At 35.1% G+C, this 13,286-nt stretch overlaps 1 protein-coding gene and 1 long non-coding RNA gene across 5 annotated transcripts in view; both read left to right on the top strand.

Annotated features, from left to right (window-relative positions):
- Positions 1-13,286, top strand: part of LOC126710371 (protein PHOSPHATE-INDUCED 1-like) — a 31,022-nt gene that overhangs the window by 15,468 nt on the left and 2,268 nt on the right. The gene's annotated exons all lie outside the window — the stretch shown is intronic.
- On the top strand, positions 2,235-5,281 carry LOC126710375 (uncharacterized). Of its 2 annotated transcripts, XR_007649645.1 has the most exons (3): positions 2,392-2,598; positions 3,753-3,814; positions 5,063-5,281. It is a non-coding gene; the product is annotated as an uncharacterized LOC126710375 (long non-coding RNA). The 2 variants fall into 2 exon arrangements; XR_007649644.1 differs by having other exon boundaries at positions 2,235-2,598; positions 3,753-5,281.

Raw genomic sequence — 13,286 nt, 5'->3', positions numbered from 1 at the left:
TAATAATAATAAATTAAAGCTTTCAGCAAAAAAAACCGAAAAAAAAAAAAAAAAAATTTATGTCATGGGATCATTAAGTTCTGCCATAGAGAGAGGAACCTGGGTTAGAGTTCTATTGATTGTAAGAGAGGGAAAAACCTTTTGGTTAAGTTGCCTTGCTCATGAATATTACTGTAAAAGCTAAAATTAAATAAGTAATCGCATAGCTAATTTCAAGAGACTTAGGGCCCGTTTGGTTTAGAGATAGCTCAGTTTTCATAACACAGTTTTCAGTTTTTGAAAACACCCATTTGCTGTTTCCTGTTTCCATCATTCTAACCCAAATTTTTGAGTTTTGAGTGATGGAAACAAGTGTTGAAAACCAAGCCAAACACACAATTTTTTGTGGGACCCACATGTTTTGAGAACTGAGTTATGAAAACTGAGTGATATGATCCAAAAACTCACTCATCCAAATAGGCTCTTACACATCCAGCATGCAGATCATTGGATAATTCTAGAACTATTTCTAGAAAACTGAAAAGATTTGCATATAATACTTCTCTATTTAGACACAATTAGACAACAAAGCATAATTACAACCTGGAAATGCACATAGATGATAGAACATTAAAGAAATTCAATGAATACTCCAAAATGCATTTTATTCTCCAACATTTCCCCTAAATGCATTTTCTTTACAACTCCAATAAGTTGTCCTGGATAACAAAATCTTTCCTTTGTAAATGTCTTGGTAATTAATAATTATATCAACCTATTAAGCACAGGTGCGTTTTTAGATTGGGTGCGAGTACGAGTGCAAGACTCGGCAATTTTTTAAAAAGTAAGGTGCCGGTGCGGCGATTAAAAAATTATTTAAAATATTTTTATTTATATTTTCTATATATTACTAAGTATACTTTTTCACATTATATAAACATATACCAAATTTAAGAGAAATAGCAAATAATAACTAAAACATGATGTTCATAAATTAAATACAATCCACAAGTTTGAAACTAAAACATTTCATGATGTTTGGAAATTATAATATAGGGAGGGAGGCAGAGAGTAGAGAGCAAAGAGGCAAGGAGGCAGTGATGGTTTTAGGGTTTTTTTTTTTTTTTTTGTTCAAAGATGTTCAAGTTCAAGCGGTGCGTTTTACACTTTTTTTTTTTTTTTTGTATAATTTTTACTTGAATTTTGGCCTGATTCAAAGCCAGTATCGGACTTAATTAGCCAGTATTAGCCAAAATCGGTCAGTACAGCCTGAATCAGTTGGTTTCGGCCGGCTGGTACAATCCTATTTGACCCAAATCGGCGTGAATCGGCATGTATTTGAAAACGAAAAAAAAAAAAAGAAAAAAAAAAGAAAAAACAACGCGGGCAGCGACGTTGCCCACTGCACCCCACGTCGAACGCCGGTGTGGCAACCCTGTAACCTCATCAGTGCTTTCTAGATATCAACTAGCTGCTAGTCTCTTTTCCCATTGATCTTTAAAATCTTTCTTAGCCATACCGCTTGTGAAGTTGCTTTATCTGTACAGTTTGTCGCTATTTTTTCTTTCAGCAAATGCCATAATGAAGAGCAAAAAAGCATAGCCAGTTATCACTTGTAATTTTCTTATCATCTAAAGATTGTGCCACTATGTTTTGTTTCATTGAAGTCCACGAGCAAATGCCTAAATTAAGAGAGAGAGAGAGAGAGAAATAGTCACTCGTACTTTTCATATCATCTAAAGATTGTGCCACTGTGTTTTGTAGTCCATGAGCAAATGCCATAATCAAGGGCAAAAACATAGCCACTATATACATATATATCATCTAAATTCTAAAGATTCAATCCAGTCAACTTCAAAATAACCAAATTAGTCCTGAAACCTTCACCATTCCTATACAAGATCGCATAGTCTAAGTGTCATCACCTGTATTTTCTCAACCAAAAAAAAAAGTGTCCCCTGTAACTATAAGTGTAACACCCCAATCCAATTTTTATAATTAAACTATATGTTTAAGTGGTTAAGTATGATTAATATTTTAAGCCACTTACTTACAAAGTATTTAATGAACATATTATTTTATAATGTTATTGAATAAGAATTTGTAAAGATTATAAATAATTGAAATGACTAATTGTATTATAAAATATATTTAGCATGTACAAAACTATATTAGGTGGTTAAGTTGTGAGATATATATATATATATATATATATGTGCAAAGTGATATTATTTTTGTAGAAAAGTAAGTGTGAATGCAAGGAATTATTTTGGTAGAAAAGTAAGTGTGAATGCAAAGATTTTATATATATATATATATATATATATATATAAGTGTGAATGCAAGAAAATTGGAAAAAGTGGGTGAGATATTTGTTTTTCCCTAGCCATACACGTATCCAAGCCCCAAAAGTCTTCTTACTTTTCTGATTTTCTTGGCTGCTCCCTGAAGTCCAGCAGCTGCTTTTCTTCTTTCTCTATTTTTCCCTTTCTTTGTTCTTCTTTCTTCTTCCTTCCTTACACGGCAACATCTCTCCCTTCCTTCCTCACCAAAAATTCTAGTTTCTTTAAAGAAGAAATTAAACAATTAGCCTTAAGGTTTCATCTTCAAAGTGTGTGGGTAAGTAATTAAACCTCATCTGATTTTGTGTATTTGGATAGTATAATTGTTTGCTTACTTTCCCTCTTTGTTCTCTGCTCTGTTTTTGGAAGTTGAATTGGTGATTCTGTTTTAGTGATTTGAAGGTTTGATGATATTATGGTTTATTTAATGTTTAATAACATATTTTAGTATGTTAATTATAGGTATAAAAATACCCAAATGAAATTAAGGCCTATTGCTATTTGTTAATGATTTTGTAAGAATATGTTCTGAAGCTGTCACTGTGACAGATTCTGTGTTCATGCATGTTAAATTATGTATTAAATTTTATATAGTGAATTTGGATGCTAGGGATAATTCCTATGAAACTTAAGACACTTGTGGTTGTTATTGAATTGGTCTCACAGCATTTGGATTAATATAAAAATAATGGTTTAATTTATAAGTTGCAAGAAATTCTGTCAGGGCAGATTTGAGTATGCTGTCTTGTGGGATTTTTAGTAAATCATGGGTTTATTATTTGACTCCGAAATTTTTATAGTATATACTGGACATATAGGGGAGTAGTTCTGTAAAATTTCATGACAATTGGATGTGTTTGAGCAGCCCGTTTGTATTTTTACAAATGGAGCCTATGCTGCTGGAATAGAACAGTGAATAGTAAGGGACATGTCTAACTTTGTGGATTTAATTATCAAGTTAGGGTAAATGTTTTGAGCTATAATTTAATATGCTTGTCTTTTGGTATGTCTCGATCATAGATTAATTTTTTATAACTTGTTTTGAGGCTTATTACTCCAAGGAAGGGGGTTCTAAACCATGAGACAGTTGTATGTATGAAGCTGTTTTGCCCAACGTGTTGTATGTTATCATATGAATGTATATAGTTACATGATCATGCTCAAAAGATTTTATATTTATGCATACATTATTGCCCTGACCTTAAAGCACCTTTTGAAACAAAGTTGGCTCATTTAGAGATATGAGATTAATATAAGAATGTTGGTTTCTCTAGGATTTTGTACTTGTTGTTGATGAATGTATTTTTGTTTGTGGGAACCTCGTTGAGGTGGGATTAGGACTTCCTTGATTCTAAGAGATAGGCTTTGAGATGAATGTGAAGTTTATGATAAGGAATTATGGATAGTAATAAGTTTTGAATTATGGTTTAGGTGTTACCAGTATCCAAGTCTAAGCTCCTTCGACTTTAGGCTCTCGGTTCTTCTGCTCTCAGGTAAGGGATAAGTTATATGAGTATTTGGTAAGTCATGAGGTTATTTTAAAGTATATTATGCATTAAAATGTTTTTGGATTAGAGATATGGCATGTAATCATTATTCTGACAAAGTTATGTTCGTGAGCTTTCGAAAAACTTATGTATATGATTTAAGCATATTGAAACTATTATTGATTCCACGAACATGATGTTTAATGAAAAGAATGGAAATGTTATTATTATGAAATGTTATGCAAAATAAGAAGTTTCAGTATGATGTAAAAGTATGAAATGTTTTCGGGTTATATCCTCTGATAATTTGAACTCAGCCAGTAGGGGTTAATTATTGGCTTTCCATGGAAAAATGTTATCTGTTTGGCCATTTAAAGTAGAGGAAATGGGGCTGCCCGTAACTCTAGGCCATTTAAAGTAGAGGAAATGGGGTTGCCCGTAACTCTAATCTGATTAAGGTCTTCTCCCCAATGTGTACGGACGGCGGGGAGGAACAAAACCTGGAGGGGATGTGCCATCAGGCCTCCCAAAGGGGACAATATCATACACACGGGGGCACCCAAATGTGATGAGGCCTTCTCTGTACAGCTTATCAGACATGGACTAACCAATATGTTATGAACAGCTATGTTATGTTATAAATCATGAGAGAATTCTTTTGTTTAAATGCATTATGAAAAGTTAAAAGCTCTCATGAAAATAAGAATTTTCTAATGAAAAGAAAGTTGTTCATTAAAGATAAAAGTTTATGAAGTTCTGTTGTGCTATAAAGATAAAGTTTCTAATGAAAGTACAAGTTTATGTTTAAAGTTATCAGATATCTGTTTTTTTATGAAACGTTAAGTTTTATGATCATGAAAGTTATAGTATCCTATGAGAAGAAGTTTATAAAGAAAAGTTTTCTTATCAGTCAAGATGTTTCTAGTTTAATACAAAGTTGCCGATTATCTGATTTAAGTTAAAATAATTATTTTTTTATGAGAATATATACATGGTGACTCTGTAGGAAATGAAAGAAGTTTAATCCGAAAGGTTTTGGTAATATTATTCTGATAAGAAAAGGGAGAACAATTATTTTCCTATGAAAAGCGTATAAGTTATTATTCTGAATAGTATAAAATACTATGCATGGAAAGCTGTTCTCCTATTTGATTATGCATAGAATGAAATGATTTGATTTACATGCATCCTTATTGAATTCTCATATTTCTTACCTTTACTGAGCTGTGTAGCTCACCCCTTCCACTCTTTCAGTTAGCAGGTTTTATTTTGGAGCAGAGAGAGCCTTAGTCAAGTTTTGAAAGGAGCTGGTTTTAGTTTGATATGTATAAATCCTAAATTAGCATTCTGACGTTTAGCTAGCTTTATAGTTATTGTGTATTTTAGGATCAAATGAAAGTTGTGTATACCTTAAAGTATCAAGCTATGTATTATGTAAAAGTGTGGAAATTAAATGATTGGTGGATTATGTTATTCTTTGGAGTACAATGTAGATGCTCTGAATGTCAATTCAAAGGTTATATAATTTAAGTAAAGAAACAAGGATTGAAAAGAAAAGGAAAGCTTTCGGTAAAAGTTTTGTAAAAGTTAAGTGGTTCTTGTTAATATCAGGTTTAGGCTTGATATTAGCATGCCGGTCATGATCACAAATCTGAGTATCGGGTTTAGGGCGTGACAATAAGCATCTATATATTACTAAAAGCTAAAGCGTAGCGTTTAATGTTGTTGCGCTCACGTTGCGCCACATCAGCAGCCATGTCATCCCAATCTTTTTTTTTTTTTAATTTTTATTTTACCTACAATTTTAAAACAATTTTTACAAATTTCAGAATAATAAATACTAGCTCTATAATAAATCTGTATAATAAATCCTAGCCCACTCTTTATCTATTTACTTCCACCATAAAGCCCAACCCAAGGCCTTTTCAACTTAAAGGAAAGATGTGAAACCGTGGAACCCTGAAGGCTTGTGCGTGAGAAGCATAGTGTGAGGACAACCAGAGAGTTTAGCACTACGCTTCAACTCTACGGTTTCACAGTAACGGTTTCAAGGACAACCAAAGAGTCTGAAAATCTCTCCACCTTCTTGCTCTAGGATTTCACAGTAACGGCCACTAATCTGAGTTCCTTCCTTGCTGTCTTCCTCTCCTCACAGTATATAAATACTTACAGAACCTGGCTGATTCGGTAGAGGTATCGCTAAACCCCAGTTCTTTTTGTGCTCCATTATTTTGCTTGTTGTTTTTGGTTTCCCTTTTTACATTTTGTTATGGCCTCTTTTGTGGTGTGGTGTGGATGATTGTTATGGTTGCTGTGGTTTTTAATTAGTCCACTGTCTGACAGAAGTTGTAGAAATACTGCTAGTAGTTTGTCTTTTGATTTATATGGATTGGTAGTAGTGGTTTGCTGCTTGGTTTTGAACACACAACTTTGTATCTGAGATTATAAGGAAGACAAACACACATTCAAAATTGAATCTTTATTATTGGCCAGAGAATTTGGGTCGCTGTGGGTTGTCCAAGACCAATCGATGCAAGCAGGTTGATTCAAGATCACAAGCAAATATGGACATAACAATTGTCCAAAACTGCTTAAAGTTGAATTCTGGAGAATCTGAGATGGAGTCAACCAAGCCCTTCAATTATGAATAAAGAACTTTGATTGTTGAGAGATCGTAGCTTACATTGTCCTTGACTTGCTTAACCAATGGAATTCACTCACTGTTTGCACTCACAAATACAATAACTTTTTGTCTAATTGCATATACCTATTCAACCAGTTGGGACTACTTTTGTTTATTTTTTTTGGTTAGCCATTGTCTTTTACATTGCATTTTTAGACTGACAGAACCTTAAGAAAAATGCCCAACACAGTGTTTATACCTTTGCATTTTCTTTTGCAAGTTGGCACAAAGCCATAGAAGGACTTTTCCTAGGTTCTTCTATTTTTATTCTTTCCTTTTTACCATTTCTCTCTTCCGTGTCTTATTTTTATGCTTAAGGGAGGTTTTAATTTATGAAATAGGTTATTGGTGGGTTTAACACCCAATTAGTTGTGGTGAAATTCTACCTTCCACCTTAAGCAACCGTGCCCACTGACCGATTGGAAATAACTTGGAATGTAAATGTTCAAAGCCCTGTTGTTTTGCAACTTATCTTTGATTAGACTTGGAATAGCTTATTGTTTATTGAAAATTTGGAATTGAAAATCCATTTTTATGGTTGGTTGATGCACTTATATTGGCTTCTTTCATTATTTTTCCCACAATATTCCTACCAAACTGAGGTTTGCTGGACAGCAACTATAGAGCAGAACAGTGAGACTATATAAGTTGCACTTTTGGTTTGGGAGTATTGAAGGCATTGTGGAAAAGTAAGAACACTTCTAGGGGGCCTGGAAACAACTTTTTGTTGCTCTTTGGGACCACGATTTAACTTTCCCATGCATAGCACTTGGAAAATTCTTTGGATCTTTTGTGATATTTTTTCCTAATGGGCACGTCCTAAACTATTGTAGGTGTAATATTTTCCTCAAATTAGAAGTTTTGATTAACTGCAAACTTTTTTTAAAATCTATGCCTCTTATGTCATGTCACTACTATTTAAGCACGATGAGCTAAGGAAAAAGAAATCAACATTGAGATTAATGTCTACGACATTTTACAGCAACCATCTTGATGCCTTAGAACATGGTTAATTAATTATTTCCTGGATGTAGCCTTATATATATCATTAAGTTCAATAATTTAGTTGATTCTCAAAAAAGTTTAGTAATTTAGTCTTCTTGTGAGGTCCATTCTATGAAATAATTGCTACCAAAGGCCAAGCTTCAAAACATGGTTATATACATAATACATTTTGAAGTACAAAAAAACAAAACTGGTATTGTTTTGGGTCTTTTGTCTATTGATCTCATTCAAAAGGAAGGTGTTAACTGCAATTATAGCAATTGGAAAATCAATTGTGAAGCAATAAGTTATTTAATGAATTTTTGACCGAAATTCACATGCTTGGCAGTGGAAGGTTTTAACACCAAGTGAAAGAGTAAAAACAAAGGTAGATTAAAAGCAAAAAAGGAGGGAGATTAAAAAGAATGAGGTTGGTCAAAAAAAACTATTATAGTTTAAGTTTTTGGGTTGGTCTTACCTTGTAATATTTTAATTTTTAACAGAACTGCATAAAGATAGGAATCTCCAAATAGTCTTAGAAAAATGGTCTTCATGATAGTTGTGTGAACTTACTTACCAAGCAGGAAGACACTATAGATAGATGACATAAAATATTGTATTTTTTTTAGTGTTTGAGTGTGTATTTGCATGTTTTTTTTTTTTTTTTTTGAGAAACAAGATCATAAACTTTTATTAAATCAGACTAGCCAAAATCGGCTTAAAGTACATTTTGTAGCTGTGGTGGAACATCTTCCATCCACACAAGATAACCGCTAACATGTCTAGCATGTCTAGCAAGGTTATGTGCCAAATTATTACCCTGCCTACGAGTGTGTGTGAAACTCAAGCTGCTGAAACCATCCATAATCTGTCTTACTGCAGCAATCAGATGACCATATGTTGACAGTGATTCCTCCTCGCTCCTCATGGCTTTGATAATTTCTTCAGAATCTCCCTCAATGATGATAGAAGACACGCCTAACTCTGCTACAAAGGACACCGCTCGGACTGCTGCCAGAGCTTCAACATCCACAATGGAGGGTGGGAGCGCTACATTTTCAGACAAAGATGCGATGACCTGCCCTATGTGGTTTCGTATCACTACACCCAACCCCGCTCGTTTTTCTTCTTTAAATACAGCCCCATCAAAATTCACTTTAAACTTCATCATTGGAGGAGGTTGCCAACAGACTTGCTGATCCTCTGTTCTTGTTGGCTGACGTTGTCTTTCTGGAAGCACTTGCACAAAGTCGTGTAACATCTAGATGGCCAACGGACCGATTTGGTTGTAAGTAAATTCTTTCTGGCTGACCCTCACTTGGTTCCTGCGGTACCATATCGCCCAAACTAGCATGGCAAAACTCTCCAGATCCTTGCCTTCAGCTATAACATGTTGAACTAACTCCTGGAAGGTTGTGAAGCTTGTATTTCCCCTGAAACTCCACTGGTTGTCTTGCTCCCACACCACCAACAATTTTGGACACTCCCAGAGCGCGTGAGGAGCTGTTTCTGAAGCTGCATGGCAGTGATCACAGGTTCCCTCAGTCATAATTTTCCTTTGCACCAAATTCATCTTTGATGGGATTGCATTTTTACACACTCTCCACTGGAAATTTCTCACTTTGTTTGGAACAAAAGCCTCCCAAATACTTTTCCAGAGAGCTTGGTTAAGGCCCGGATTGGTTGAGCTTGTGGCTTGAGATGAATTTTCTCTAATTAGAAAATTATAACCTGACTTGACCGTATAATTACCTGAAGGTACAAATGGCCAGATTATTTTATCTTCAGTCCTCCTCTGACTCAAAGGAATACTCAAAATCAGTTCAGCTTCTTGGGGAGTGAACAGACCCTTAATCAAATCTGTCTCCCACATTTGAAGATCAGGGTTGATGAGGTCCCGTACTTTGGCATCTTGAAAAGCTTCCACCGCTGGTGATTGCACTATAGGCCTATCCCGGGATGGTAACCAAGCATCATTCCACACACTAACATTCTCCCCACATCCTATCCTCCATCTTGCTCCTCTCTTCAACACATCTCTTCCTTTCAATATACTCTGCCAAGCATAAGATCCACTAGAAGACTGAGTAGCCTCCATGATGGAACAATTAGGAAAAAATTTTGCCTTGAAGATCCGATAAAACAGAGAATTTTGGTTGTGAAGAAGGCGCCATGCCTGTTTTGCTAAGAAAGCATCATTAAATAAAGCTAAATCCTTAAACCCCCATACCTCCTTCTTTTTTTGGTTGGCAAAGACTCTCCCACTTTACCCAATGGATTTTTCTACGCTCACCTCTTTGTCCTCACCAAAATTTCTTGACAAGGCTTTCAATCTCAGAGCATAGACCTATTGGGATTTTAAAACAACTCATGGTATAGGTGGGTATTGCTTGAACCATGGCTTTAATTAATACCTCCCTTCCTGCTTGTGAAAGTAGCTTCTCTTCCCATCCTTGTAACTTCCTCCACACCTTTTCCTTGATGAAGTTGAAACTGGCCTTCTTCCTCCTACCCACAAATGAGGGCAACCCCAAGTACTTCTCATATTGCTTGATTTCAGGGACTCCCAGAGCTTGCTTTATGTGGGTTCTCATATCTTCTGAGGTGAGCTTGCTAAAAAATATGGTAGTTTTGTTCTTATTTATCTGCTGGCCAGAACATCTACCATATTTCTCCAGGATTTCAAGTACTTTTTGGCACTCCTACACTGTTGCCCTACAAAATAGGAGACTGTCATCGTCAGGGCTTGGGGCTTTTATCGGAGCCATCTGTTTAATTGCTTCCTTTACTTCCCATGCCATAAACTGAGCTAAAAGCTGAGAGTTCATATCTTCTGTAATTATATTCTGAATGGAATTAAAAGTCTCATTGTGCTGAGGAGGTTGGCTGGAAGTGAATAGATCTCTATAGTAATCCACCAATGTAGCCGTCACTTCTTCCATATCTGAACACCAATGCCCTTCGGAATTTCTGATGTTTACAATGGAGTTCTTTCGGTATCTTTGGGTAGCTCTTCTATGGAAATACTTTGAATTCTGGTCTCCATTTTTTGCCCACAGCACTTTTGACCTTTATAGCCACATGTGTGACTCCTTATCCAACAAATCATTAATATCTGCCTTAAGAGATCTTACAAGTGAATTATCCCCAGACTGCAAAGCTTCTTTTTCAGCTTTGATGAGTTGTCTTCTCTTCAAGTTTAACTCAGATCTGACATTCCCAAAGTGAACTTTACTCCAATGGGTTAATTCTTTCCCGCATTTCTCAATCTTCTGAACCACCCTTACATTCGAATCTAGACCTTCTTGAGAAGACCATACTGCTTCTACCACTTCTGTGCATCCCTTGTCAGACAACCACATTTCTTCGAACCGGAAAGGTTTGGCAATACGTGGAAGATCCAAACCCTTTGGCCTAATCCATAAAGGACTATGATCAGAAGATGTGACAGATAAATGGTAAACTCTCGACTCCGCAAATCTAAGCATCCATTCATTATTGGCTAGAGCTCTGTCAAGTCTCTCCCAAATCGAATGGCCATCAGCAAAATGTTTTTGCCAAGTAAACTGAGATCCCACAAAGCCAAGATCTATAAATCCACACTCACCCACTGCTTCTCTGAATATCTGCATCTATGACTGGCTTCTATTACTTCCTCCCCACTTTTCTGAACTTTTCAGCAGCTCATTAAAATCCCCCGCACACAACCATGGAAGAGTAGTACGATTGCATGTGAGTGTTTGTGTTCATTTATCAAAAGATTTAAATAAATAAAAAAGGTCTTGGTGTTCAATGATGTGAACACCTGTCACCATTTTGATTATTATTTTACCCATCAATTGCTCACAAGTTACCTATTAATTTACATGTTTTTACACTGGATTTTTTTTCAAGTATTTCTAAATTTTAATTATAAATAAAATGAAAAGGCTTTGCTAAAATATTCTTTATATTTTTATTTGGTTGTGTAGGTTGTTCATATTTTCTACCAGTTGATAACGGAATATCTATAATATCTATTAAATTGCAAGTTCAACAGCTATAAAATGAACAAGCTATGCTAAAATATTTTTTATATTTTCTTTTGGTTGTGTAGGTTGTTCATATTTTCTACCAGTTGATTATGGATTATCTATTAAATTTCAAGTTCAACAACTAGATTGTTTCGTAAATTATGTCCAACTCTCAATTAATGAAATGGCTATTATAAAATTGAGATTATATTATCTTTTGTTGTGCTAAAATAATTTTTATATTATCTTTTGGTTTCTACCAAATTATAACGGATTATCTATTAAATTGCAAGTTCACACAAGCTGGAATATTTCTTCAGGTCTCTCTAAAATGAAATGTTTTGCTAAAATAGTCCTCATATTATTGGTAGGATGTTCATATTATCCACTAGTTATTTGAAATGATCTTTTGCTATAATGATGGTTAAATGATGGTTGGTAGGGCTTAAGTAGTAATACATTGAAAATTATTCAAAATAATTTGAATTTAAAATTCAATATCGGAGCCCAGCTGTTGAGAGGGCTTAAGTAGTAATACATTGAAAATTATTCAAAATAATTACACAATCATAAAAAAAAAAATCATAAAAAAAAAAATTATCACGCACAACGCACGGGTCCACGACTAGTCTTAATAATAGCCGTGAGATACATGAGTTCGCCAACTAGAGTTCAATACTTTTTAGCTTTTACAGCATTGGCTTTTTCCTTTTTCCACACTATCTCTCTTTAGCTTCTCATTTGCAACCAAAGGAGTAGAAACTAATTTGCACTTCCATCAAAAGTTTCTTTAGAATAGTTTGCATATTTCATTTAGAAATGAAAATCTTCTAGTTTTGTTTGAGATACTTCAATACCCAAAAAATGATGTAGTATCCCTAAGAGCATTCACAATGGGAAATGCTATCCTATTCTATTTTACTATCTCAAAAAGTTACTTTATCAATTATACTATACCATTTTACAATACACCCAACATTCCAACTTTTATTTTCCTATTCAACTTATTAAAATAATATATACTACCTAATAAAATAATCTAATCTAATCTCTCTTACGTCATTCTCCACCATCAATCTGTTTATCTTTTCCTCACTATCTCCCTTTCAACCACCCATCACCACCACCTCTGTCAAAAGAAACCCACCACTACCAATGCTAAAAACACCCATAACCACCATCTCTACCACAAGAAACCCACAAAAAATCAAAGAAATCAAATAATCCACCACCACCACAGCAACACAAAAAACATCCACGGCAACACAAATAATCCACCACCACAAAAACACAACAACACAAAAAATCAATGAAAAATCCACCACCACCACAGCAACAACACAAAAAATCAAATAAACCACCACCAAAAAAAAAAAAAAAAAAAAAAAAAATCAAAGAAAAATCCACCACAGCAAATCCACAACAACAACACACCCACCACTACCATGGATAGAAACCCACAAAAAATTAAAGAAAAATTCACATCAAAACTCACTGGAAATCAAATCCATTACCACTATGAGGCACCGTAAATCAAACCCAAAACCCACCCGGAATTCACACCCCACCGCAAGGCACACGACACAGGTCTCACCACGCCACATGCCACGCCCACGCCGACTTCCAACCCCACTCCGGTGGCATGCTTAAAAGAAGAACAGAGAGAGAGAGAGAGAGAGAGAGAGAGAGAGAGAGAGAGAGAGAGAGAGAGAGAGAGAGAGAGAGAGAGAGAGAGAGAATCGAGTGTACGCCGATCTCCACGCCATGCCACAACGACCTCCAACCCAACTCCAATGGC

Source organism: Quercus robur, chromosome 12 (genome assembly GCF_932294415.1).
Source record: "Quercus robur chromosome 12, dhQueRobu3.1, whole genome shotgun sequence".
NCBI classification, from domain to species: Eukaryota; Viridiplantae; Streptophyta; class Magnoliopsida; order Fagales; family Fagaceae; genus Quercus; species Quercus robur.
This window is presented reverse-complemented; position numbering and strand designations above follow the sequence as displayed.